This window comes from Rhea americana, unplaced genomic scaffold (assembly GCF_003343005.1).
Source record: "Rhea americana isolate MKP2758 unplaced genomic scaffold, rheAme1 scaffold_70, whole genome shotgun sequence".
In the NCBI taxonomy this organism is placed as follows: Eukaryota; Metazoa; Chordata; class Aves; order Rheiformes; family Rheidae; genus Rhea; species Rhea americana.
Genome location: NW_028186868.1, coordinates 92,152 through 117,095, shown reverse-complemented (window position 1 = coordinate 117,095; position 24,944 = coordinate 92,152). Strand labels below are relative to the sequence as shown.

The 24,944-nt window shown below is 37.5% G+C and overlaps 1 protein-coding gene across 2 annotated transcripts in view; it reads right to left on the bottom strand.

The window, feature by feature from the left end:
* LARGE1 (LARGE xylosyl- and glucuronyltransferase 1) overlaps positions 1-24,944 on the bottom strand; it is a 288,083-nt gene that overhangs the window by 245,722 nt on the left and 17,417 nt on the right. The window lies entirely within an intron of this gene.

The following is a 24,944-nucleotide window of genomic DNA, read 5'->3' as shown; positions in this document are numbered from 1 at the left end:
TTTCTGCGCTATTTAGTTTTGCAGCTATTCAAGCAGCAGGATTTTCTAGAGATTGCTATTTTCTACAAGGTTAAAATAAAAATACTACATATGTTAGGGAAACAATAGGTTTTCCCTGAAAATCTTGGATGGACGGGATGTGCCATGCAAATGTTGCTGTATTATAACCAAGTATCACATGACGCAAGAAGGACCTTACATAGCTCATCCAATTATTTTCCTGCCTCATTCTGCAGAATCATCTAGTTTTGTAGAATCAGCTTCAGTTCTGAAGTATGATTTTCCAAATCAAAAATCATCCATGCACAAGATGACAAATTAAGATTTTGCCCATTTCTCCAWCTTCTTTTTAGAAAGACTTAGATGCACAAATATTCATCTCTCTTTCCCTCAACRGTATGCTTTTCTTGCATTACTAAACAGGCAACAGGCTAAAGAATTCTCTTCTTCTCTTTCTCATCCAAAAATAACAATAACGGATAGTTACTATGGGAGAATCAGATTGCCATCTGACTAAGGACCCTTCAGAATCTATGTAGCATCTCAGGCTGTTAAAACAGATAGGAGTAATGCACATTACTCCTAGGAGACAAATTAATGCTGTTATTTAACTCCTTCAAAGGCAAGGATACTAGAAATATGCACAAAGGGAAGAAAGCTGCCTTGGTACTATATGCTTCTGGGCATAATCAGTCAATCAATCTTTTCCTTGTAAATGAAGGACAAGGGGAGAATGTGACCGCTGTATACAGTAGGAATGAACAGGCCACAGCAATGAAGAAAAAAAAATCCTGATCTGTAAGGAAATACATTCTACAAGCTAGCAGATACATGTAAAAAATAGATGTGCAAGTGCGAACAGATAATGATGCATCTATTTATCTATTTTCCATCACAACTACAGAAGGTCCTTTGGGCTGGAATGTAGGAATATTTTTAGGTGACTAAAAAAAAAAAAAAAAAAAAAAAAAGTAGTAAGCTGCATTTCTACAGCTATTTTACAGTTCTTGATCTCAGAGCAGGTTCCTTTATAGATTCAGGAATCATCAAGGGTTAAAATGTTAAAACTGAAACACATGCCTGTTAAATGGTAGTATGGTTTGGCCACCCCGTGGCCTGGTCTAACTTGTCACAACAGTAGCTTTCTCCAAATTTTTGAGCAATTCTAGTAATAGCCAGACCTCTCTATAACCAAATACCGATAAAATGCCACTCAATATTTAATTACTGTACAGTGAAAACTAAACTCTTATCAACAGAAGCTTTAGAAGATTTTTGAGGTAAAAGCAAGCAGCTTTGAGCAGAGCCTGCAACATCCAGCAGGTCTAACAGCTTTTTTCAGTGGCAGCAGGGGCAACAAAGAGGCAACAGCAGCATTTGGCCCAGGGAAAGGGAAGAATGGAGGTGCTGAATCAAAGCAAGACACAAGACATTTTCCTTAAGGGAACATGAGCTACAGCTTTGTTAAGAAATACTAAGTCCAACACAGTCTATTAAAGTATCTGCCTTTTCTAASTGAAGAAACAGCCAGGAAGAGCAGAATATCAGAGCCACAATTTCAGTCTAGGATGAAGAGCTTTAAACATGGGAATGAGATAGATACATTTATGATCAATGTTCAGGAAATAAAACTGACCCCTTTAACATTCCTCATGGTCTCATTACCCACCTGAGCTATTATCTCCTCTCTTCTATGAAGTTTTCCCCCTGCTTTCTTAGATTCCACATTCCAATAGAATCAGGTGCATTGCTACAGACTTGATAACTTGCATTTCCCTCTGGGATTGATGATAATTTATCCAACTTCATAAATAGGGTGGCTGACAACTGGGTTATCACGTGGCTTGACCTCTCCTCCTAGAAATCCTTAATGCTGTCTGCAATGGTATTTGCTTCCCTGAGATAGGAGTTAACTCATTTAATACTGGATGGCATATATTCACTTCATTTTTTGCAGCTGTAAATTACCAATTTTCYTTTCATACTCTTTCCTATTACCTCTTCTTAGGATAATCAGATTTTGAAATTAGATATTCAGAACRGATATTCAGTAAATCTAGAGCATGGAGCCTGAAGCAGGGTGGTAATAATGGCAGATGATTATGACAGATAAATAGGGGGAAGATRCCAAGGACAGGTTAATATAATCATGCCTTAACTGGGAATCTCAAAATATTTGTTGTTTTCATTAATATATAACACCAGCATTTGACTTGATGCATAATCTTAGTTTATAACAGATCTATGAAATACGGCTCTGAACATATTATGAAAATACGACACATGTATACCATAAGGGCTCTGAAACTAGTAAACAAAAAAAATAATGCAACCTACTTAAAGGAAAACTTATAGACTTGACTCATTTTTTTTTTTAATTAGCCAGTGTAGGTAGTTAGAGCTCTGTGAATAATTGATACTTGTTAAAGTATCTGAGCTTTAAGAAAAAAGTTCACTTAAGATCAAAAAAAAATCTTTAAAAAAGTAACACTTGAGTAGAAGTTTCTATTTGATGCTTTGGGGTACTGGTAGAAGAAGATTGGAAGAAAAAAGAAAGAAGTCCTTCTGTCCAGTAGGTAGCCCAGTACATTCRCTCAAGATGCTGGAGACATGATTTTAGCGCACTCCTCCATCTGAAGTGAAATGATCATGCAGTTCTCATTGCACAGACCTACACAACACAAAAGTATTCCCATAGATGCAGTTTCACCTCACATGTATAGTTCAACTTTCACTCAGGTAGGAAATAAAAACCTAAGCACGCCACCTCTGAAATAAAAACTAACGGCTTCTTTCAATACATCAGCAGCAAGAGGAGGACTAAGGAAAATGTGGGCCCGCTAATGAATRGGGCGGGGGCCCTGGTGAGAAGGGATACAGAGAAGGCAGAATTACTGAATGCCTTCTTTGCTTCAGTCTTCACTGCTAAGGGCAGCCCTCAGGAATCCTGCAGCCTAGACGTGAGGGAGAAAGCCCGGAGAAGGGAAGACTTTGCTTTGGTTGAGGAGGAAAGGATTAGAGACCTTCTGGGCAGGCTAGACATCCACAAATCCACGGGCCCGGATGGGATGTACCCACAGGTACTGAGGGAGTCGGCGGATGTTATTGCCAGGCCGCTCTCCATCATCTTTGAAAGGTCATGGAGAACTGGAGAGGTGCCTGAGGACTGGAAGAAAGCCAGTGTCACTCCAGTCTTCAAAAAGRGCAAGGAGGAGGACTCAGGAAACTACAGGCCAGTCAGCCTCACCTCCATCCCTGGAAAGGCGATGGAACAGCTCATTCTGGGTGTCATCTCCAGACATGCGGAGGAAAAGAAAGTGATCAGGAGTAGTCAGCATGGCTTCACCAAGGGGAAATCCTGCTTAACCAGTCTGAGAGCCTTTTGTGCCAGAATGACTGGCTGAGGTAGATAAGGGGAGAGCAGTGGACGTTGTGTACCTTGACTTCAGCAAGGCTTTTGACACTATCTATCTCCCATAGCATCCCCCTAGATAAGCTCAGGAAGTGTGGGTTAGACGAGTGGACAGTGAGGCGKATTGAGAACTGTCTGAAAGGCAGAGCTCAGAGGGTTGTCATCAGTGGCGTGGAGTCCAGTTGAAGGCCTGTGGCTAGTGGCATCCCCAGGGCTCAGGATCCCCCAGGGCTCACTACTGGGTCCCATCCTGTTCAACTTTTTCATCAATGACCTGGATGAGGGGACAGAGTGCATCCTCAGCAAGTTTGCTGATGCTAYCAAGCTGGGAGGAGTGGCTGACACACCATTCAGAGAGACCTGGAAAGGCTGGAGAGTTGGGCAGAGAGGAACCTCATGAGGTTCCACAAGGGCAAGTGCAGAGTCYTGCACCTACGGAGAAATAACCCTAGGCACCAATACAAGCTGGGGGCTGACCTGCTGGAAAGCACCTCTGCAGAGAAGGACCTTGGAGTGCTGGTGGATGACAAGTTGACCATGAGCCAGCAATGTGCCCTTGTGGCCAAGAAGGCCAACGGTATCCTGGGCTACATTATGAAGAGTGTTGCCAGCAGGTCGAGGGAGGTGATCCTGCCCTGGGGAGGCCTCATCTGGAGTACTGCATCCAGTTCTGGGCTCCCCAGTACAAGAGAGACATGGAGCTACTGGAGAGAGTCCAGCAAAGGGCTACAAAGATGATCAGAGGGCTGCAGCTCCTGCCCTATGAGGAAAGGCTGGGAGAGCTGGACCTCTTCAGCCTGGGGAAGAGAAGACTGAGGGGGGAATCTTATCAATGTGTACCAGTACCTGAAGGGAGGGTGTCAAGGGGACGGGGACAAACTCTTTTCAGYTGYCCCATGTGACAGGACAAGAGGCAATGGGCAGAAATTGAAGCATAGGAAGTTCCGCCTGACCGTGAGGGGGAATTTCCTCACTGTGAGAGTGACGGAGCACTGGCACAGGTTGCCCAGAGAGGTTGTGGAGTCTCCTCTGGAGATCTTCAAGGCCCGCCTGGATGCAACCCTGTCTAACATGCTCTAGGTGGCCCTGCTGAGCAGGGAGGTTGGACTAGATGATTTCCAGAGGTCCCTTCCAACCTTACTGATTCTACGATTCTATGATCCCAGTATAGCTGCTTTCACCTTTCTCTATACAGCAAAAAGAAACAATTTGCTGCCCAATAGTTATTTCACTAATACTGGAACTGTCACCAAAAATTGAGGTMTTCCATTTATTGCTTTAAGCTTCCCATTTCTGCAAGCCTTTTTGTGGAATGGAAACAAGGCTGCCATTTAACAGCATACAAGCATGGTGCAGGAGGCTTCAAAAGAAAGTAGTCTGAGAGAGACGGTTGGCCCATTTTGATTGAAAAAGTTGCATCCAAAGTTATTGCTAATTTTATTCACCATCTAAGAAAGCCAAGCCTAAGTCAGTTAAGTTTGAAGGCAAATAGGTCAAAACTYGTTCCTGTGCTCACCCATCGTCAACTTGGATGCTATAACAAACTTCAAAAAGAGGAACAATCACGATTTTCAGAAACACCATTCATAAATCTGTTTTAAAGGCTGAAATACAAGTGGTTATTTCTCTTACAAATTTTCCTCTTTTGTTTTTGACTATTTTTTTTTCTCCCTAGTTTCTGTAATAAAAACTGAAATTAATTCAGCACAATTTTATGTTCTTCTTCATTTATGTTTTACCACAATAGATTATATCAAATATAGAACAATAAATGTCTACCCGCTTCTGTGAGTGATACCACTCTAGAATTCACATTTATTATGCTCAGTCTGATGGCTTAGTTAAATTGTGTGAATGTTATACAAGCTTTGTTTGCTGTGAATCAAAAATTATATTTTTCAGCAATTGAGTAGTAGTCCAAAGAATATTCTACTCCAGTTATAACACTTAGGTCATATAATTGGCAAGACTGTTTATCAGTCTTTTAAAAATTTTTAAAGACTAACAAATATTTCTTATTCTGCTTGTGCTTTCAAAATAAGTTCTATTTTATCCACAAATTGTCACATATTTCATTCCATTTGAATTATTCAGTTTGAGTTTAGTAATGTTTTAGAATACAAATGGATACTTTATTCTACATTTAGGTAATTTAATTTCTATATAATATTTTACTGCGGTCAGCATTTGTACACAATGCAGCACATTTGACTGTCCCTTTACTACTCAGAATAAGCAGACTCCCAGACATGGGATTGCAATCCAGTACCATGTTTTATTTATCTCTTTTAAAATAACAGTGCAATCTCACTATTCATGTTAGTGCAGAACATTCCTCAAAATAATTCGAATACGCTAGTCTTCAATTCATCATATTGCAATTTACAAATGTAGGATACGGCATAAAGAAYAGGTAATGGGAGTTCACTTACACTAGCAAAGTCTAACAGTGTTACCTCTATACCACCCAAGCATCAGAAAAATGCATGAGAGCTACACAAGGAGCTAAAGGAAGAACATCAAGAAAGGTCTGCAGATTTTTTTTTTCTCCTCCCTCAGAAACAATTTATAAATGCCAGAAGGCAGGAGAGTGACACTAACTTAGAAGTGCCTTTTATTTGCCCTTCTCTGTCCTTCTCCTTCCCTGTTCAGTGGTTTTCATTTGCTGCCTGGTCTAGTCAGTCTTCCACATTTTTCTTTCCCTCTGTTATTATAGTGATCTTTTCTCCTTATATGATCTCTCTCAGCCACTTCAACATTATGTTTAYATGTCTGCTACAAGCACTTAACAAACAACAGGATCTTCTCATTCCTAAGAAGGCTCAAAACTTAACTTATTCCTGAGGTTTGACCAGAACAGAAACACACAGAATCCAGACAAGTCTTTATTCCCCTGCTCTCTCCCCATCTTACAGCTTTCTCACCCGTCAAGCATGGACCCTGAATCAGAAACCTCCTTATAAACTTCCTTAAAATATTATTATGTTTTTCGACACCTGAAGAGTCATCTCTGCAAGCTGGTAATTGTGGGTAATGCTGTAAGCAAGAGTTGGTTTAGGTCCTTTCTCTAGCAATGACGAGTATCTCCTTCCTCTCCTGGCCAAAATGAGCATTGCTGATGTCATCGCAGTTTATTTTTCTGAGTGTTTTTTTTTTTTTTTTTTTTNGGAGGGTATGATGGCAGGAAATGGTAGGGAGGTGATGGAAAAAGACACTGTTCCCCTTTTGGGCTCTGCTTCACCACAAAGTAAACTACTGGCTGACTACACTTTCATGATCCGTGAGACCTTTCTTCTATATTTCTTAAGATCATTGGGCAGTTGCCATGCTGTTCAAGGCATGGACAAACAGATATAAGGATAACTAAAAAGTCACAGGCAACTAATGGGAATATAAGGAAGAGCCACAGTTGAACCAACGAAGTGCCCACACCGCAAAGATCGCATTACTTGAGACTATGAAGACCAGTATACTGCATATACTCTTTAGAAGTTTCATAATAGGTGGTCATTTTCCCCCCTTGACACTCAGTTTCTACAAAAAACACAAACACTGTGCAAAATCACTCAGTGAAGATTTGTATTTTTACTGAGGAGTCATTTCTAGCCTTTACACTGGCAAAGAAAAGTTTAAAATTCTGAATCTTAAAAGATTAAGAAAAGGAGGCAAATACAAAAGGCCCAATATTTATTTTATTTCATGGTTTAAAAATCTTATCTCTTTTGCTTTTGAGACAAGCAAGCATGGAAAAGTTTCTGATCTGGAATTCTGGAACTGACATTACCAGGGTAAAAAGAATAATGCTCACCAAATCTGCCGCTGCCTTGTACTAAGAATCATATTAGTAGACTTAGGTGATTAGGGTAAATATTTTGTAGCAAGCTAGATTCTCGCTAAACTGAAGGCTTAGAACAACTAGTAACAACGACCTCATTCCTGTAGTGTGGAATTACCCATACAGATATCATTTATACAGTCATTTTCTGGATTTGTTTGCCCTTTGCTATATTTCTTCTTCAATATTTTTGAGTGCTTTTATCTTCCTTCCAGATTTACTCATTCTTAAATGAGGCTACTGCATAACAGTTCTCATGGATTCTCTAGAAAAAATTTCCTATGTTACAATAGATCCTTCATCAATTAAGAACAAACTGACGGCATCTTAAAGAATCACCTTCAAGTCCTTCAAATCAAAGACTAGATAGCTAAGGCTCTGTTCCTTGTACCACTTACTCAAAGGCTTAACTTCATCACCAATAGTAATTTCATTCCTTTTTCTTTTCTTCTTCTTCTTCTTYTTYTTTTTTTTTTTTTTTAATAAAGTTAATGCATGGTTTATGTGTTTGTAGAACCAGGGTCGTTCTGAATTCTGAGTATTTTGTTATCTCAGTGTTGCAGCTCTTGCAATTACTACAAGTTGCCTGATAGTTGTTTTTCTCTTTTCAAATCACAAGAGCTTTAAGAGCTTGAAGAATTGAACCATAACAGCTCAAAATCCCAGATGTAAATAAGGAGAATCTATTAAAAAATTCTATGGCTTTTGAGCTCACCTTCTGATTTTGTAACTGACACAGAAGCTTGCTGCAAGGGCTGATCTCATTTCTGAGTTTGCACATGGATTCTGATAGCAGCTGAGGGAGTTCCATGAAGTGTAATATCCCCACCCCCACAGCCTTCATCAAACCCTTTAAATAAATTGAATATTACAGAATCTTAGATAGAACCTCAAATAGAATTTCCTAGTGCTTTTATTTTTATTTTATTTTTTTTTTGGGGGGGGTGGGTAGCTGAGTTTCTACTTTCAATAAAGAAAAGGCAAAAACACACTGCTGGAATAGGTGCAAAAGTGAGAGTGGCTTAAGGTAAAATTTGTTCGAACTTTACCTTGTCCTATCAACAAAATTAAAATAGATACTAACCTATTACACTTCGTCTTACACTTCTGTAAGCGAGTGATACAGACAAAATATTGAACTTGACTTGTTATTTCCCCCTAAATCCAATACTGTCCCCACTTCATTACACTCCTACAGTTCGCTGGGCATGTGGAAACAACAGCTGCTTATGAGACCACATGAAATTCAAATAGCTTTTTTTAGACTTCATAACAGGAACTCCATAAAGGAAATAAAAATATTAAGGTCTCATTGCAAATTATCGCACTTCTCAAATTAAACGTTCAATAACAAAATCTGAAAAAATACAAAGATGGAATCAAGACTTTTTTATCCAGTGCTCCATTACCAAGTTTAGAGGTTCAGCAAGACTACAAACATATTTAAGATATGTTTTTCCAAGGCCTCATACTAGTCTTGAAACTGGGAAGTCAAACATAATCAGAGCAATTAAAAGTTTAGCTTTATAGAGATTACATCTTGTTTCTAAGGCTGCAACTTCTGAAACTCCAACAAAAATTTAAACTTTAACTTGGAACTACTCAGAACAGATTTATGAGGACAACTGATGGGATATTAGCAATGATAGCCTCAAAGTTGGGTTTGGGTTTTGCCCTTCCTATTTTCACAATGTCAAGAAGYGTGACATCATTTAAAGTTCTTGAGGATGAAAAGAAGAGAAAAATATAAATACATATGCTATTTGGGTGGGAAAACAAGGAGAGTTGACAAAGAAACATGATTTCTTCTCCTTATCAGTATTAGCTTTCAGATAAAGCTCCATGGAGCCTAAATACAGAACATACCCAAAAACTCGAGCCTTGTCATTGCTGCAGATCCATTCTGTGCTCCAGAAATGCACTAACCCCCAAACAATTTCCCTACCCCTTTCTCACCATAATTTCCTATGAATATGGTCCTGCTGAATACCCTTATATTTGAAATAGCTTTAGAATCTCCCTGGTGAATTCACCTACAGTAGGAAGAAAATAAAAAGCCATTCTATGAATCTTTAACTGAGTATTGCTATGGCAACAACCATAATCCAGAATTTTTAAAGCATTTTCTAATATGAGGTATTTAGACAGACAAGTTAGTACACGGCTCTAAAACACTCAGAAATGTGTAATCARTCAAGAGGGATTACTAATGAAAAGAAATAAAATGAATTTCAAATAAAACATTGAAAGGTTTAAACTGCTACTGTTTGATCTAGTACTTAGATAGGACAGTGACAATTAGAGAAATGCTTGCTTGACCAGGTGACTGAACAAGCATGGCTCTGGGCATTCAAAGTATAGAAATTTCCACAATTACTAAGCAAGGAATACAATTAAAAGACCTGTAAAGTGACCTTTCCTTCTCTAGTTTGATCTTCCATAGTGTCTACAACTGTCCTTCAGTGCACCTTTCAATGATACAGAAACTCCTTGTTAACTTTCTTAACCGCCAAATTAAAATAATAAAATATATATATTGCTTTCTAAGGAAAGCAATAGGCTGCAACTCAAGAGATCTGAGTTCTCTCCACGACTGAGTCAAGACCTACACAACCTTGGTCAAATTACTACTGTTTCAATTCCCCATCTATATAATGAGACAACGCTAGCTTTCCTCTTTGCTTGGTCCAACTTTCTCCTTTATTAGACTATTAGCTTCTCAAGGCAAGAACTGTTTTTACCACATGGTTGTAGAGGGACAGTGGACAGATTTCAGTTAGAATTTCAGACTGTTATGAGCAGGTTTCACACTGTATATCACAATTAAAGTAACAGTGGTAAAGGCATAGACTAATGAGCTTTGTGTTGATTGTGGTTTTAACAATCCAGAAAAGTCTGTGACTGCAATAATCCAGTACCTAAACATTATCTGGAAGTGGAATTGCCAAAGATAAGGAAAAGAAGTAGCAACTGAAGTGAGCTTTCTTTTAAAAAAGGCACATTGAAAGGAAGAAATGACAATACACACTCTAATAATTGGTTTTGATCAATAAGTTTCAACTTTGTCACAGAGAACATAGTGACCATAAATCCACAAACTGCTCATAACCGGAGAACCCACCTCTGCACTATCAATTCTTTTTAATTGTTATTTTACTTTTCCCTGTCTTCCTCTTTCTATTTTCAGTAGAGTTGGGCCTAAAAATAAGACAATCAACACAAAGTACAGTGCCTCTTAAATAGGATTTTGTTTTACACAAAAGCCTGTCTCAACAAAAAGGCTCAGAGAAGCTCCTTATTAGGGCTTCCGCAAGCTGACTTCACACACCTGTTTTTGTATGATTTCTAATTCACCTAYATAATTATTTTTAGAATACAAAAAAGTTGATCTCTTCTATTATTCTTTCAATATTGATTCTAACCTTTCAAAGGACATTTCAAATATTTCTTTAAAGTGTGGTATGAACATATACATGCAAGTAAATGAACTCCATGACCTAGCAAGGCAATTGCAACACTCCTACATGTACCTACAAGGTGAAGGGAAGGCAGAGCACATTTGAAAAATGCAAAGTAAAGACACACTAAGTTCAATTAGAATTATATCAGGGTAGGATTCTTTATCAATGCATCCAATTGCCTTGCTCTAGCACTTTCTATTGCCCTAGCCTGAAGTTCACACCAAGAAACACCCCGAAGTACAATATCTGCTGCTTCAGTCTGCAGTCTCACCTTACTAGTTACAGCATACCACTACACCATCAGCATGTATTTTCTTGAACGATAAAATTCACTTTCAATCGCTAATGTTACCAAGAGCAAAACTAAGGCATGCCCAACACCCTAACAGTAGCAAATCTTTAATTTGTTCTACCTCAAATTTATCAAGCAGTGGGCACTTGCTCTAAGCTTACTGGTGCACAAAACAACGGAGTTGCATTCATTTCACATCACTGCTTGTCATGGCGGTGATCGATAAGGTCTTCCCTTTAGCAACTAATTCTACAGGCACTGGTTAAACAGAACTCCTTTTAAATGGTGCAAATAGTTTTAAAAAAAAWTGGAGTGGGAAAAAAGATTTCTGGAGTCCAAAATCTGCATGTAAAATAAAATAATTCTCTTCTGTTATAACAGATGCTGAGAGATGGAATTTTTTAAAAGCCAGTTTACATAGGACTCACGCAAATACATTTTTTTTTTTGCTTCCTCTGCAGCTGCAGCTAACAAACTATTCCCAGATCCTTGCTGAGACACTTGGTTATTAGCACGTGCAAATAAAAGAAACAAACATAAACACAACATGTGTCATATTAAATTCTAGCTYCATTAAAATCTTTGGGAGATAGAGAAACAGTCACAATTCAAATATATGCACAAAAGGCACAATATGAACTGAAAAGAGGGGCGAAAAAATGTTATCTTAAGCTATCAAAAGAGGCATTACAAACGAAGMACAAAAAAGAAAGTGCCAATTAAACATTATCACTACTGTTTGTAGTTTTGATGTCAGTTCCATACAACTGGCATTCATTGGTGTAAAGTTCTGGCTCTCAGCTACTTATCATTTTTATTTAAGAAAACTTTGTTTAAATAGGCCCATGTACTTATAATTTTTATGCAAGTCTAAGTCTCTATTTCTATTTTGACCTTATTGCATAAATGAAAATATATTTTCCACTTTTATTTTCAAATGAAACTAAAAAAAGAAAAAAAAAAACCCAACTACCACAGTTTAAGAACACTGAATTGCAGAGAAGATTTGACAAAGTAGTGTCAAAAAAAAAGCACCAAATCTCTCCCCTCTATAAAAGCCCAACCTTTCAAGGGTTAATATCTCAAAAAACTTGAATGTATGAAGTGCAAATATTGATAGTGGATATTTTTTCCAAAATTGGCCTTTTCAGAACATGTTTTTCCAAAAAAAATAATTGTTTCAAATCGTCTTCACCCCTTTCCTCCTCATATATAGGTATATTGTCCCCCAAACCATCATGAAAATCTAGTTTAGAATTACTGCAGAAGAAAAAGCCCATACTGAAGAATAGGCATAGCTTAATACAAAAATACAAATAGAGAATTTGCAAATGGAGTCTGTGCTGCTCTTCCTCCCTGCTTCCACATAGAAAGGCTTAAGTCCCAGAGCAATCAGGTATTGTGTGGGTTGCAAATCATACTTCTGTAAATATATCAAATATGAGTTTGTTTCTTTTCATGCTTCAAAGAATCTCTCATTGTCATGTTGTTTATTTTTAAACTATGCGCCTACACTTATATAGACTACATTAAGAAGATAGTTTCCTGATAGCTACATTTACTTTGGAGTTATTTTTACTTTTCATTTTTCATCTAGCCTTTCACCTCCCATTTTTATCCCTGTAAATCGATAAGGAAAGGTCAGTGAGCATGGGAGCAAATTTGGTAYTCTCAGCTGAGCACCACATTAAAGACAAAATTGATAGCTGCAAGAAGATAAAGGGTAACTCATTTTCACTTGGTTAACTTCTGTGGACAGAAGCTGGTAGAGAGCACAGCAGAAACACTGACTTTCCTCAGTACATGTCACCCAGGAATTTAAGGATCAGCACTATCAGTAAGTAGTTCTGAGTCAGTAAAGGTTCGTCTACCTGGAACATCCAAGAAGATTAATCCAACTTAACTAAAGGTTTGGAATTCAAGTAGATTAGCTAGACTACCTTTAGAGACTGTGTTAACTCCCTTGCTCAGAATCAGAAGAGCTTTGATGCAATTCAACTGGGAAGTGAAAACATGCACATAAAAGATTTAATCACCTTACACTAACTTCTCTAAAATTGACATGTTAAATAATACAGTTCAGTTTTCCACTGTCTCCATGTATGTAACTCCTGACTTCAYTCATAAAATTCTCACAGCAGCCTCTGGACAATGAGAAATTTTTTTGTTAAATTCATGCAGTAGTGCTCAAATTTACAGACCTCAGAATAAACCCCAACAAGTAATTAGGTATTCTCACTCATTGCTTGGAAATTAAAACAAATTGCTGCCTGCTATATGAAGCTTCTCAGGTAAATAGCTAATTGCAAGGGAGAGAGATACTAGATCCTGACAAGCTGGTTTCCCAACCTTTGTTGTTCATGCTTCAGGATATGGAACTGCAGCTCATGGAATGGCAGTAAAATTCACACCACACTACCATGCTTAGCTTAAGAACAGGCTGCATCTTAACATCCAAAAGGGGGGGGGGGAAATGCACCAAAAAAATCACCATATGAGTTTCAATGCTATTTAATCCTTAACTTCCCACAAAGGGTTACGACATGCTTGCAATAAAGTCACTGATGTGACTGTACTTTGGGTACATACATCTAGCTAGCTTGCTCCATGAAGCAGCACCAGCACAGGTTTTAGTGGCTGAATACAAAACAGGACGCTGGGACTAGTTGGTGCCACCACTGCAGAAACCCACAGACAGGTATGCTCTTAGTTCATACACTAGCTCGCTTAAACCTAGTTTTTGTCTGTTTACTGAATCTGTAATCACACCTTCTAACTGCAGCTTTTATCCACCATGGCTCTGTGCAACTTTACTCGTGTAATCACTTACACACGTATCAAGGATGTATTTCAGATTCCTTAAGGCTCTGCCCTGCAATTTGCATATACAGTGATAACAGCCAGATTTTATTTATTTACCTATCTATATAGGTAAGTATGCATACACATACCTATATATGTACTACTTACGTATGCTACTTAAAAGGATAGCATCACAGTGGCCATCTTCAGTTGTGCCTATTTCTTCTCCTAGAGACATTTCAAGCCTAATAATATGCAGCCTAGATGGCAAATGAAATCTATATTTCTAGCAAATATAACTATGGCTTCATCACTTATAAATGATACTAGTTACTGGAGAGGAGGGAGAAGGCGGTTTAATCAAATTTGCCTCCCAACAACTTCGACAATTTCTCTTGAATACAAACGACAAGAAAATTCTTTCACCTATACTTTACTTTAGACTACCAGAATGACAGTTGTGTGTTTGATTGCTAATTATCCTCTTTTATTATTTTCAGGAATATATTTGAGTGATTTATCCTGCTTTTTAATTAGATTCAGTAATTAAAAAAAATCTTATCCATGAAACACTGCAGTCGTSTTTTAAGCACAAGCAGGTGGAATTTTCAAAGGCACAGACATAAATCAGGAATTTAATGCCTAATGAAAATCACTGGGAATTAGGCTCCTGTCTAGGGGCTGTCTATTGTCACATAATCTCAGTGAAGACTTTCAAGCAACAACCTAAAATGTTAATCTAGGCACTAATCTAATTACATTAGTGTAGACAACATTAGTCTAAGTCACTGAAGGCCATATTTAGATCACTGATTGTGTTGGTGACTTGGTTGYCGTAACTGATACAGTATCTCTCTAGAAAAGAGGGGCTAGTGGTTCAGGCACTCACCATCCAGTGCTCAGGCTAGAGCTTAAACAATCAGTGAGCGAATCAAACACATCTTTTAAGATTAAAGACAAATCTTTTGCTGATGGCAGGTCTTCCATGCAGAGCTGAGAACAGCACACTTCAGAAACTGATCAAGCAAATCTTTCTTACATATAGAGATGTATCTGAATTGAAGTGTTCCTCCCCCCCCCCCCAATTTGTCTACATCACCCTTCTTCCAAAAGAATCTTTCCCACCCAAACATGTTTTTGGAGCATCTATCAGAAGCTAACTGCTGTACTTTTTGAGCCTTATAAAAAATTAATATTGAAAACTCCAGAACCTAAGCAGACCTAGTATGAACCTCATATCAACATTTTACTAATGTTTATTAATCCACTCCCAAAAGGGCTTGCTTACATTATCAAAAGTGTATCACTCCTTATGTACAACAGCTGCTCTCTCCTTCAAACATTCACCTGTGGYTGAGAAAAGACAGTTAAAGTTACCTGTCCTCTTCCCACTGCGTCAAGTGCACACCTTCAGAAATATTATCAGAACTACAACAAAACCCTCTCTTGCCCACCCCCTTTAGTTTGAAGGCATCCTTTTGGGGGAAAGGGAGAGGATTATGTGGCAACTTAGATTAATTGACAAAGAATTAATGGTAACATTAATTTGGAATAAACACTAATGTAAGAAAATTTTGGAGAAAACTTCTGTGTCCATACTACCTTTACAAATATGACAGTAAATCCAAGTGAAATGGCTGTTACTTAAAATATATGAAAACACATACAGAAAAATCATGTTGCTAGGCACCTTTGCAAATTTTTAAGTCAGACAGAGCAACTGACTAGATTTTCCTCCTTTAGCATTCAATGYAGTAGGTCAAACTGTGGCAAACCATTTGTTGACTATCCCACTTAATCATACRACAAAATGATACAACTTCATCAAGATGTACTGGAGCTATATCACAGGTCTGGAGATCAAATGGATTTTGGTTTTGAAACCTATGGCATAATAAAATGATATACTAATATGTTCCTAATCACTTGCAGCTACATAGGACAGAATTAAGYTTTATCAGTGAAAACACTCTGATGCCCTCCTGCAGCAAGGAATAAACAAAAAAAATGTAAGTTAAATAAGAAAGAATTGCAGTATGTGACTGTCTACAGACAGGCATATTTGATAGGGATATATAAAATTAGCAATTTTGCTTTATAAGAAAATTCCTTGGTTTTATACAGCATCTATATATATACCTCCTCCTGGAAGAAGTTGCAGTAAACAGCTTCTACAGTGTGCACATAATGTCGCTATGTAAATACACATAGCATGAAGCACAGATAAGTTTGCCAGCTTCAGAGAAGACAGGGCAGAAATGGAAACTTAGTCAGAAGTCATACATACTGGAGGTGGGAGGTAGGAGGGAAGAATAACAACTCATCCTGAAAATAAGGAACACCCCACACTCCAAAAATTAATTTGACACTGAATACAAAAGTAATAATAAAAATATATATAAAAAAGTTCCAGAAGATTGTCTTGGATCTGAATACAAGGGGAAAAATGTAACATCACATACTGCTAAGACASGGAAGACAGAAAGGCAGATCAAAATTTTCCAATAAAGGGATGAGGATAAATAGTTCCAGTGAATGAAAGAACTTTACATTATACCTTCAGTATATCTAATAAGAGTTGCAACCCAGGCAGCTCCTAGCCAAGAAAACTGAGCTTGGCAAAACCTCCAGCCTCAACTAAGTTAATTTGTTTTTAAACTTTTAATACTAGGAAATATTCAAGAAAGTTGGTTTATAATACCACTTCTTTAAAATAATTGTGTATTATAGATTTGACAGGCTCTGCCRGTAACAAATACACTCTCCCACTCACCAACTGTGGATATGAAATTTTGCAAGGCAAATGGACACAAGATTTATTGCCTTTTGAAAATCTTAAACTTTCATTTATATACATATCTATATACATCGTAAGGTTGCAAAGATACTCTAAGCCCTGCAAGACCATCCCTCTCTGAAGCTAGAAAGGCAGCCTGAGACAACACAAAGAAAGAGGTGAAAGGGAAGTTTTCTTGCAATGAAACAGCCTACCTCCATCTTGTCAAATCTAGTACGTGCTTAAAACTTTTAGAAAACTTCAGCTCCCTTTGTAACTCCTGAATTTGAATGTTCAACTGAATTGCCACCAATATTTGATGAAGTTTTCACTTACTAAAGGAATTCAACTTGGCCAGTTTGTCAGGCAGTATTGCTGGGGCTATTACAAAGGGTCACAGCAAAGAGAAAGAAGGACAGAACTTTAAACTCACATCAGATAGAAAAGAAATGAAAGGACATACCACATAGTACTCTGTCAAAGATGTTACAGAAATATCTCCCATTCCATCAACATCTGACATCTCCTGGCCCCAGAGAGAAAGTGATCAACAATCGGGGCAGGTTGTCATAGCATCTCCAACAGTGAAAAAACAAATTCCTTCCATTAAGACAAACTCARCACACAGCTTTAAGAAGCCATCATAAAATCAGGAAGCTTCCCAGACTGATGTATTCAGTTTCTTATCCTTTACTACTGCCRTGATCATATAGTACCTGCTAAATCCTCCCTTTAGATGTCACATACTGTGCTAAGATTAGTAGCTATTTTTGTTCCTGTTTGCTTTATAATAAAGCTTCAAGGAATGCTATATATACAGGTAATGCTTTTCATTTCAGTTTAGCTGACCAAATACTGTATCTTTWAAAGTCATTTTACTGGCAAACATTACTTCAATGGCATAGGTGATGGTCAGAGTTCCCTATCTTATTTTTTTCACTTAGGCTTCTGTGGAAGCAGTTTCTTTACTACAAATACTTGCAACTTTGCTTTGTCTAGTAATTGAAATACGAAAACATCTTGCATCTACAGTACAAGCAAGTTTTAGTGCTCATAAAGGATGCAATAGTGCTGAAAAAGCTAAGCACACTGCAAAAAGACACCAGGCCAGCTACCACACACACAGCTCAAAATATTACAGGTAACTTTTACCTCTCAACAAAAAACCTCTCTGGTTGCTAGAGTTGCAAGGTGTCCTGAAGCTAGCACCACTTCACCTTCTCTCATACTGCAGAGTTAGAGTTATGTTCTTCAACCTGTAGTATTGCAAGCATAAATCTTTAATCTCATAGCCTCTTTACACACACTGCCAGCTTACACTACCAAGTGTCATCCATCCAAATACATTTTCAACATGTGCTTAACACACAGCAATGGAAAAAGGTAACACTGGGGCTCAATATTTACTCTCCCATTTAAGTTTTCTACATTGGGTCTTCCTTATTAATCAATACTAGAAGAAAAGACAGTCACAGCTCCAGCTGCTTGCAATCTATTAAATAAAGTCAGTAGACAAAAAGCCTGTCTTCCATAGCTGCACCAGAATATCCCATCCTGGAAAGAGAAGATTCAAGAATGGGCAAGGCAGTGCTGGGATRGGGAGAAAATTAAAGAGCTGCAAAGAATTTAACAGCAGAAGGGAAAAAAAGATTTTAAGTGTTTTTAGTTTATAGAGATTTTTCTATACAAAATATTTCTCACGTATAATGAAATTTTGGCTTAGCACTCAATAAGCAAAAAGTGTTTTTTTCYGGCTGACTCAGTATAAGCTGCAACATAAGTAAGAGGTGAGACTAGATGACTTCTAAGGTTCCTGTTAAATCATAGAATAATTCAGTTTGGAAATAAACATTAAGAGTTGCTGCTGAACACCTAGAAACCTGATAGGACAATTCACATTTATATAGCAATTTCAAAATGGCTTTGTAGAAAGAAGTGAATACAAGGCATTTTTTGGGAAACTCTTCAAGGAATTTCACCTTGTTGACAGGGATATGTATACAGTGCTAGACAAATTGAATCTGTCCAGAAATTATGCTTAGGAACAACAAATAGGATACTACCAGTTACTTTAAAAACACTCTTTGTCTTCTACTTTATCCCTAAAGCAGTTTATTTTAAGAAGACATTATACACATACACTGCAGGTCCCAGATTTCTGAAGAACTGAAGTACAARAACTTAGTTCAGTTCAGTGATTAAGAAGGAATAATACCACAGACACTGTATCGCAGAGCTAGGACTCAAAGGATTACGAAATTCCACCTAAGGACAAGTAAAGACATTGGATCTAACTTTTGAGACAAGAAAAGGATCAGAGGTACATACGCCCCTCAAACCATGAAAATTAGCTATCAAGAAAGACAGCATACACAAGGGTCATGATTAGCATATTCAAGTATGATATAGAATTGTGGTATATAGTTTCTTTCTTCCTTTTAAGAGAAGCATTTCTGTATTTATATTCAGAAAGTGACAAAGATAACAACAGAATCAGCATTATCAATGACTTGTTTTTCTAATTAAAAGAATGAGACTGACTTACTCATATGTTGCAACCAAATTATTAACTTAAGGACAATTAATAGCTTAGATTTTTAAAAGGTATATTAAAAGTCCATTTCTTGCTTTTTGCCCTTCTCCAAAAGTGGATAATGAAACTCTGTCGAGTCAGATTAACTTTCATATCTTCAGTGTGACAATATTTGGGTATTTGGGTAACAAACCTGTTGTCCTTTGAAATACGTTTACCACCATCAAAATATTTTCACAGCTCTATGGGCTTTTGTATTTCTTATTTTAAAGAAAACTTCCTTTACAGCACTTATGCAGGCTTAATTTAAAGCTTACATATTCTCTCAGCTTACTTTAAGACTAGATAAAGTTGGCAGTTGTCCTCTTAGAGTAAGGGGCAGTAAAAAAAAAAACATGACAGTGTTTATTATTTGCTAAATACAATTATCACCAATTAAAAAATGGGAAAAATGACAAGCCTAATGACACTAATTCTTCAATTGTCCRTTAAAAATTTAGGAAGCATTCCTGCCTCCTCCAGAAAATAAGCTAAAGCTATTTTCTGCATACTCTCATGACAAAGTAACACTGGCAAGATCAGAAGGAGTTTCTGTAAAGAAACTCTGTAAAGACTGCCTAGGAGAAAAGATGGCACAATGATTGCTGACTCACAGGACTATGAAAAGCACAAGTGCTGGCAACAGAATTCACTTTTTGATGTCACATGCATAGATACTGACACGAAAGACAGAAAATCATAGTATAGTGACTCTAAGAACTTGATAMGTTGTAGATGGGCCCATTTTTCCCCACCTATGCACTACATTTTTCAGTCTTGGGCTATGTGCAAAATCTTCAAAAATATCTCCGTGGGATGAGACCACAATCAAGTCATTTCCAGAGACATCAGAGATACCACCAAATAGGTGTTTTTCAGTAACATACTATAAAGTCTCTGCAAAATCTTTATGGAGACAAAGTAACAGAGGCTTTTGCCCTTTAACAGCCAGGTAAGGTCAGATTTAGGTATGYAATATTTACTTGCGTGGGTTAACCCAAATAAGAGCTATTTCATGTATCTACTTTGTTAATTTTGTACAGTGGGTTAATGAAAGAATCTKTTAACTTTGCTGTAAAAATAAAGAAATAAATAATTAAAATAGTTCCTTTTATAGTAATCAGTATCATCTTAGACTTTTTGAAAAACATCAACTAAGAAAATTTTAACTTGCAGAACTAAATCACCCATTTTGGACTTTAAAAGCATTTACATTTTGTACTTTTATACTATATGAATACTGGATGAATCTAGATTCTACTTTTTTGGGGGGGAAAAGCATGCACCCATGCATGCTCCAGGACCAATCAAAACCCTACAGTGTAATTAATGGTACAAAAAAACCCCAGCTCTCAAGTGAATCACTTCATCAATATAGATTAAGAGCATCATAAACTTCAGCTCAACCTAAATAGCCACCTCTTCCCATTCCCATTACCACAGGGAAAAAAAAACAAAAACAAACAAAAAACCCACAACTCTTACTTCTGAACAACTTTATTTAGATAACTGCACGTGTGCGCACACACATGCACATATATCTGACAAAAATAGTAATTGTTGATATAGGAATCATTGAATTAGTTACTTGGCTCTTACCCAGGTAACTGTTATACTTAATTTAGATTGGCCAATATAATTAGTAGAACAAGAAACTATCCTTCGTCAAACCCTTCAAGAGACTTAGGTTAAGGCAACGAGCCAGAAAGCGCTACTATTCTACCTAAACAATGCTTAAAACAATGAGGAAGACAAGAAGTCGAGTGATAAATTCAACTATTTTTTTTCAAACAAAGAACAACAAAAAAGCATCCTTATCTAATTGGTTACATGGTGACTCTTAGACTGTAAAACATCATGCAACCTTTAATATAAGGTCCTCTTTTCACTCACTTCCACTAACTTCAACGACTAGTGTTGAAGTTTTCTATGTTGTGTACCTCCCTRCATATTGATTTTTTCAGAAAATTTCATGAAAAATAATTCAGCTGTTTCTCAAATTGAAAATTGTCTTTTCCATTCTCAAATATGCAAATACTATTTATCTAAAATCTATTTTCTTCATGCTTTGCAATTTGAAATCTGGCATAGGGAGATCACTTGTATTTTTTCTACTGCCACTGGCTGAGCTTTGTACATCTCCAGTCATGCATCACAAAACATCAGGGACTTGTATGGCCACTTTGCATCACTGGGAATGTGATGTGTTTTTTTTCCTTTGGCATCAGTTCCTACCAGCTGACCCCAACTCAGACTGCCAACCACAGTGCTAAGATCTCAGAGGTCCATATAACGAACCTACATGCTCTCTCAAGCTCTTTGTACGTAGTATGGAGATCTGGAGAGAAGCTAAGTCACTTTGTAGAACTGAGGAGCACACATTTTCTACAGCAACGTGGGAGTGTATCACTGTCAYGTAGTACGAAACCTGAGGAACAGAGACCATGGAGCTGCATCTAGCCCTGTGGCTCAGCCTGTGCCCTCTCTTACAATGCCTACAGGAAAGAACAATTGCTACAAACATATTTTCCTACCCTCTGTGCCTGAACTTCTGAAGGGATAACCTAAGGAAACTGAGCAAGGGCATACTGAAACCTCTGTGAAGTGTGTAGAGATATTTAGCAGAAGACTTATGGCCTAGAGCAGAGGTGTCTCATATTCTGAAGGGATAAAAAAATTCTAAAGAATACATTAGACAAAAGCACAAGCAGTCAATCCTTTTATACAACCTCTAGCTTACTAAGAAGCATCAGCTTTTTCTCCCAGATGAGAACATGGCCACATCACATTGATCCTTGCATCAATCACTTCCAGATGAAATTATCATAACTAACTGTAATTAGGTCAGAAAATAGAATCAGTTTTGCCAAAATTTCTATTCCAGCTTGGCAAAACACAGCAGCCATCCTACCTGCAAGAGACTAGCCTACTGTGAGGTCATAGTCCAGGTGCCCTTGTGTTTTCACTGAGCCTCTCAAATTTGCCTTGCTGCTGCCTCATGCCCTGGCAGAACCGTCAGCAGGGCCAACATAGCCACATCAGTGACTGTTCCACCATCCTTGAGTTGATTGCTGTCTATCCCAAAACCACACTGCCTCCAGTCAATGTAAAATTCAAAAAGACCAAATACAACAGCCATGCATATCTTCAGTGATAGGAACCAGCTGTGTATTAAGCAAACAAAAGAGATTACATCGATCTTGCCTTTACTATACACCATGAGGATTTGTATCATTTATAAAATTTCTCAAGATCCCTAAAAAGGGGCTGTGCATCTTAAACCACAAACACACACCCTAACAACATTCTTCAACAAAGGAGGGATCAAGATACAAAAAAAAAAAAAAGAAGGCTCTTATGCACTTCATGACACAGACATATTACCTTCAAGAATGTTTACATACAACAGTGATTGACAGTACAAAAAGTCCAAAGATTGGATAAAAAAGACACACACACACACACAAATCCACAGCTGTTCAACAGAGAAAACCCTTGTCTGCCATATTTTCTGGTTTGTGTACTACAGATGGTGAAGAATTTGCAGAGTCAAAGAGTACTTTTGGCTTAGTCCTAGAGTTATTTCATTTCTGAAACAAACTTTCTCCTTGCTCTTCTAAGTTTTAAAAACAAAATGAATAGTAGTTCAGTCTTTTGCCTTCATATGCAGACAAGACTAAATGCAGATTTTTATAACAAGAATAATGCAACTGTTTAGCACAGAAAGAGATCAGTATAGAAAAAAATCTCTCTCTTTAGAAAAGTAGCACCTACTTCCATTCCTATGGAACACCTACATGGCTTGTGAAGATGACTACTGAAAATAGAATATCATCATGGATGTGCTGGTAAGATGGACAAGAAAAGGACTTGCATTTCAGACAGCTCCATGAAAAGCTCAAGGAGGAACTTGGGGTATTTTAATTCTCTACATTTTAAAGTTGTTAACAGTGCTAGGAAGACAAAGTCATAAGCAAACCTGAAGAGAATTCCATAAAAAATGTGCCTGACTGCTGTTTTATCCAGTTCTTAATCCCTTGAAGGTAACAGATGAGTACCGATCACCTGAGTTTGATGCTGATTGAGATATTTCTTCAGTTGCGATTTTCAGAGAGAGCTAAATGCTTAACACACACTCCATWGATACCAGCTGGGGGTTCTCTAGTAAGATGTCTCCTGCAAAAAACAGAACACTTAAAAGCCTGAGATGGCTTAGGATCTAGCCAGCCTTATACTCTTCCTTCTTTTTCCTCTGCCCCCATTTACCTCATATGCCTGTAAAAATCATTCAGGCAAAAATATGCATGAAGTGATCAATTACCATAAAATCTCCCTGAAATCTGCCTCTGAAATTATAAATGATCTTCCATTAGAACCAGAAAAGTATTTGTATTGCATCTTAATGCAATCAACACAAGAAAGTAACAGTAGGCTCTGCAGTTATCTATGGAGAAGGCTGTCAAAATTCAGTTTTTGACTCCCACTTTCTTCAGAAAAGTATCATGTTATTGCTTACACTCAGAGAAGAAATAGGTTAGTCTTATAGGGAAGAAGAATTTGTGTACTTCCAGAGATAGTATGGTTCAGTTTAAATCTTAGTGAAGAGGTCTTAAGAAGTGCCCTTGAGGCATAAGCACTATTTTCCTTCAAACTCCTCTTAAGGAAGAATAATGTTCCTTTGCTGATAGTAGTAAACCTTTAGTTGATCAACAAGTAACAAGGAATTTGAAAAGTGCAGGAGGGAAAAAAAGAAAGAATTTTAAATAGTATATACTTTTAAACCTTATTAAAGAAGCTAATCTAAAACTTTTAGCAGGTTCCCTTTCTGTTAGCATTTGTTGGATATACTTATCTTTGGTTTGTTGAGAAATCTAATGCGTCTTCTTATTCCACCTGACCTACTGGATTCATAGAGCTACCAATAAAACATGCTACTTTATTTTTAAGTTACTTTGCTAATTTGCCACTACTATTGAAAATTTGCTAGTAACAATCTCTGTACACATCTAGCTATCTAGTCTTTTGAGCTCTCATAACTTTTGTTTTGATTCATGCTCTTAAAATTATTTGCAAGGTCAGCTGGGCACTGGTACACTAAATAGTCTGAATGGCTTATGCTTTTAGTCCATAATAATCAATTGGCTTCCTACAGAAATACTTGGGGAGGGAATTGGGAAACAATTCTCATCTCATGGCTCGTAGTTCAACTTTAAAATGCAGGCATCTGTATCAAAGAATATGCAAATCCGGCCACATAACGCAAAAAGGCTACCAGCATACCCCGCACCTGAGTGAGCATCCCATTGCATAACGGGAGGCACAATCCAGAGACACTGTGGTTTTTATCACACTACGGCAGGAGAAAATCAGCTGCTGCACTCATAGTAGAGGCATTAGCAAGTAAAAAGTTGTCAGAAAAAGAGATTAGGTCAGCAACATACWCTCTGGTCCCTATCTAAAAGGCCCAATATTTCCTACATTAAATTCCTATGTTACTTATTAAGCCTGAGTGCCATTTCACAGAGACATCTGATCATGATTTTGAGATGTCAAATGACAAAGAATCCACTGTCATTAGGTTACAACTGTGTTTCAGATTAGAACTAAACCATGGATTTGACAATAGAGGATAAAACAATCAGTGGATCAAGCCATGAAATGCGGTGCCTTCTTTGTGACTCAAAAACTTAAAAACCGAGATTGAAAATCTTAAAATATAAGATATAGCTTAACAATTATTTATGAAGCCTGAAGCAGGAACTACCGTTGGAATTCTACAGCTTGATTCCATCAG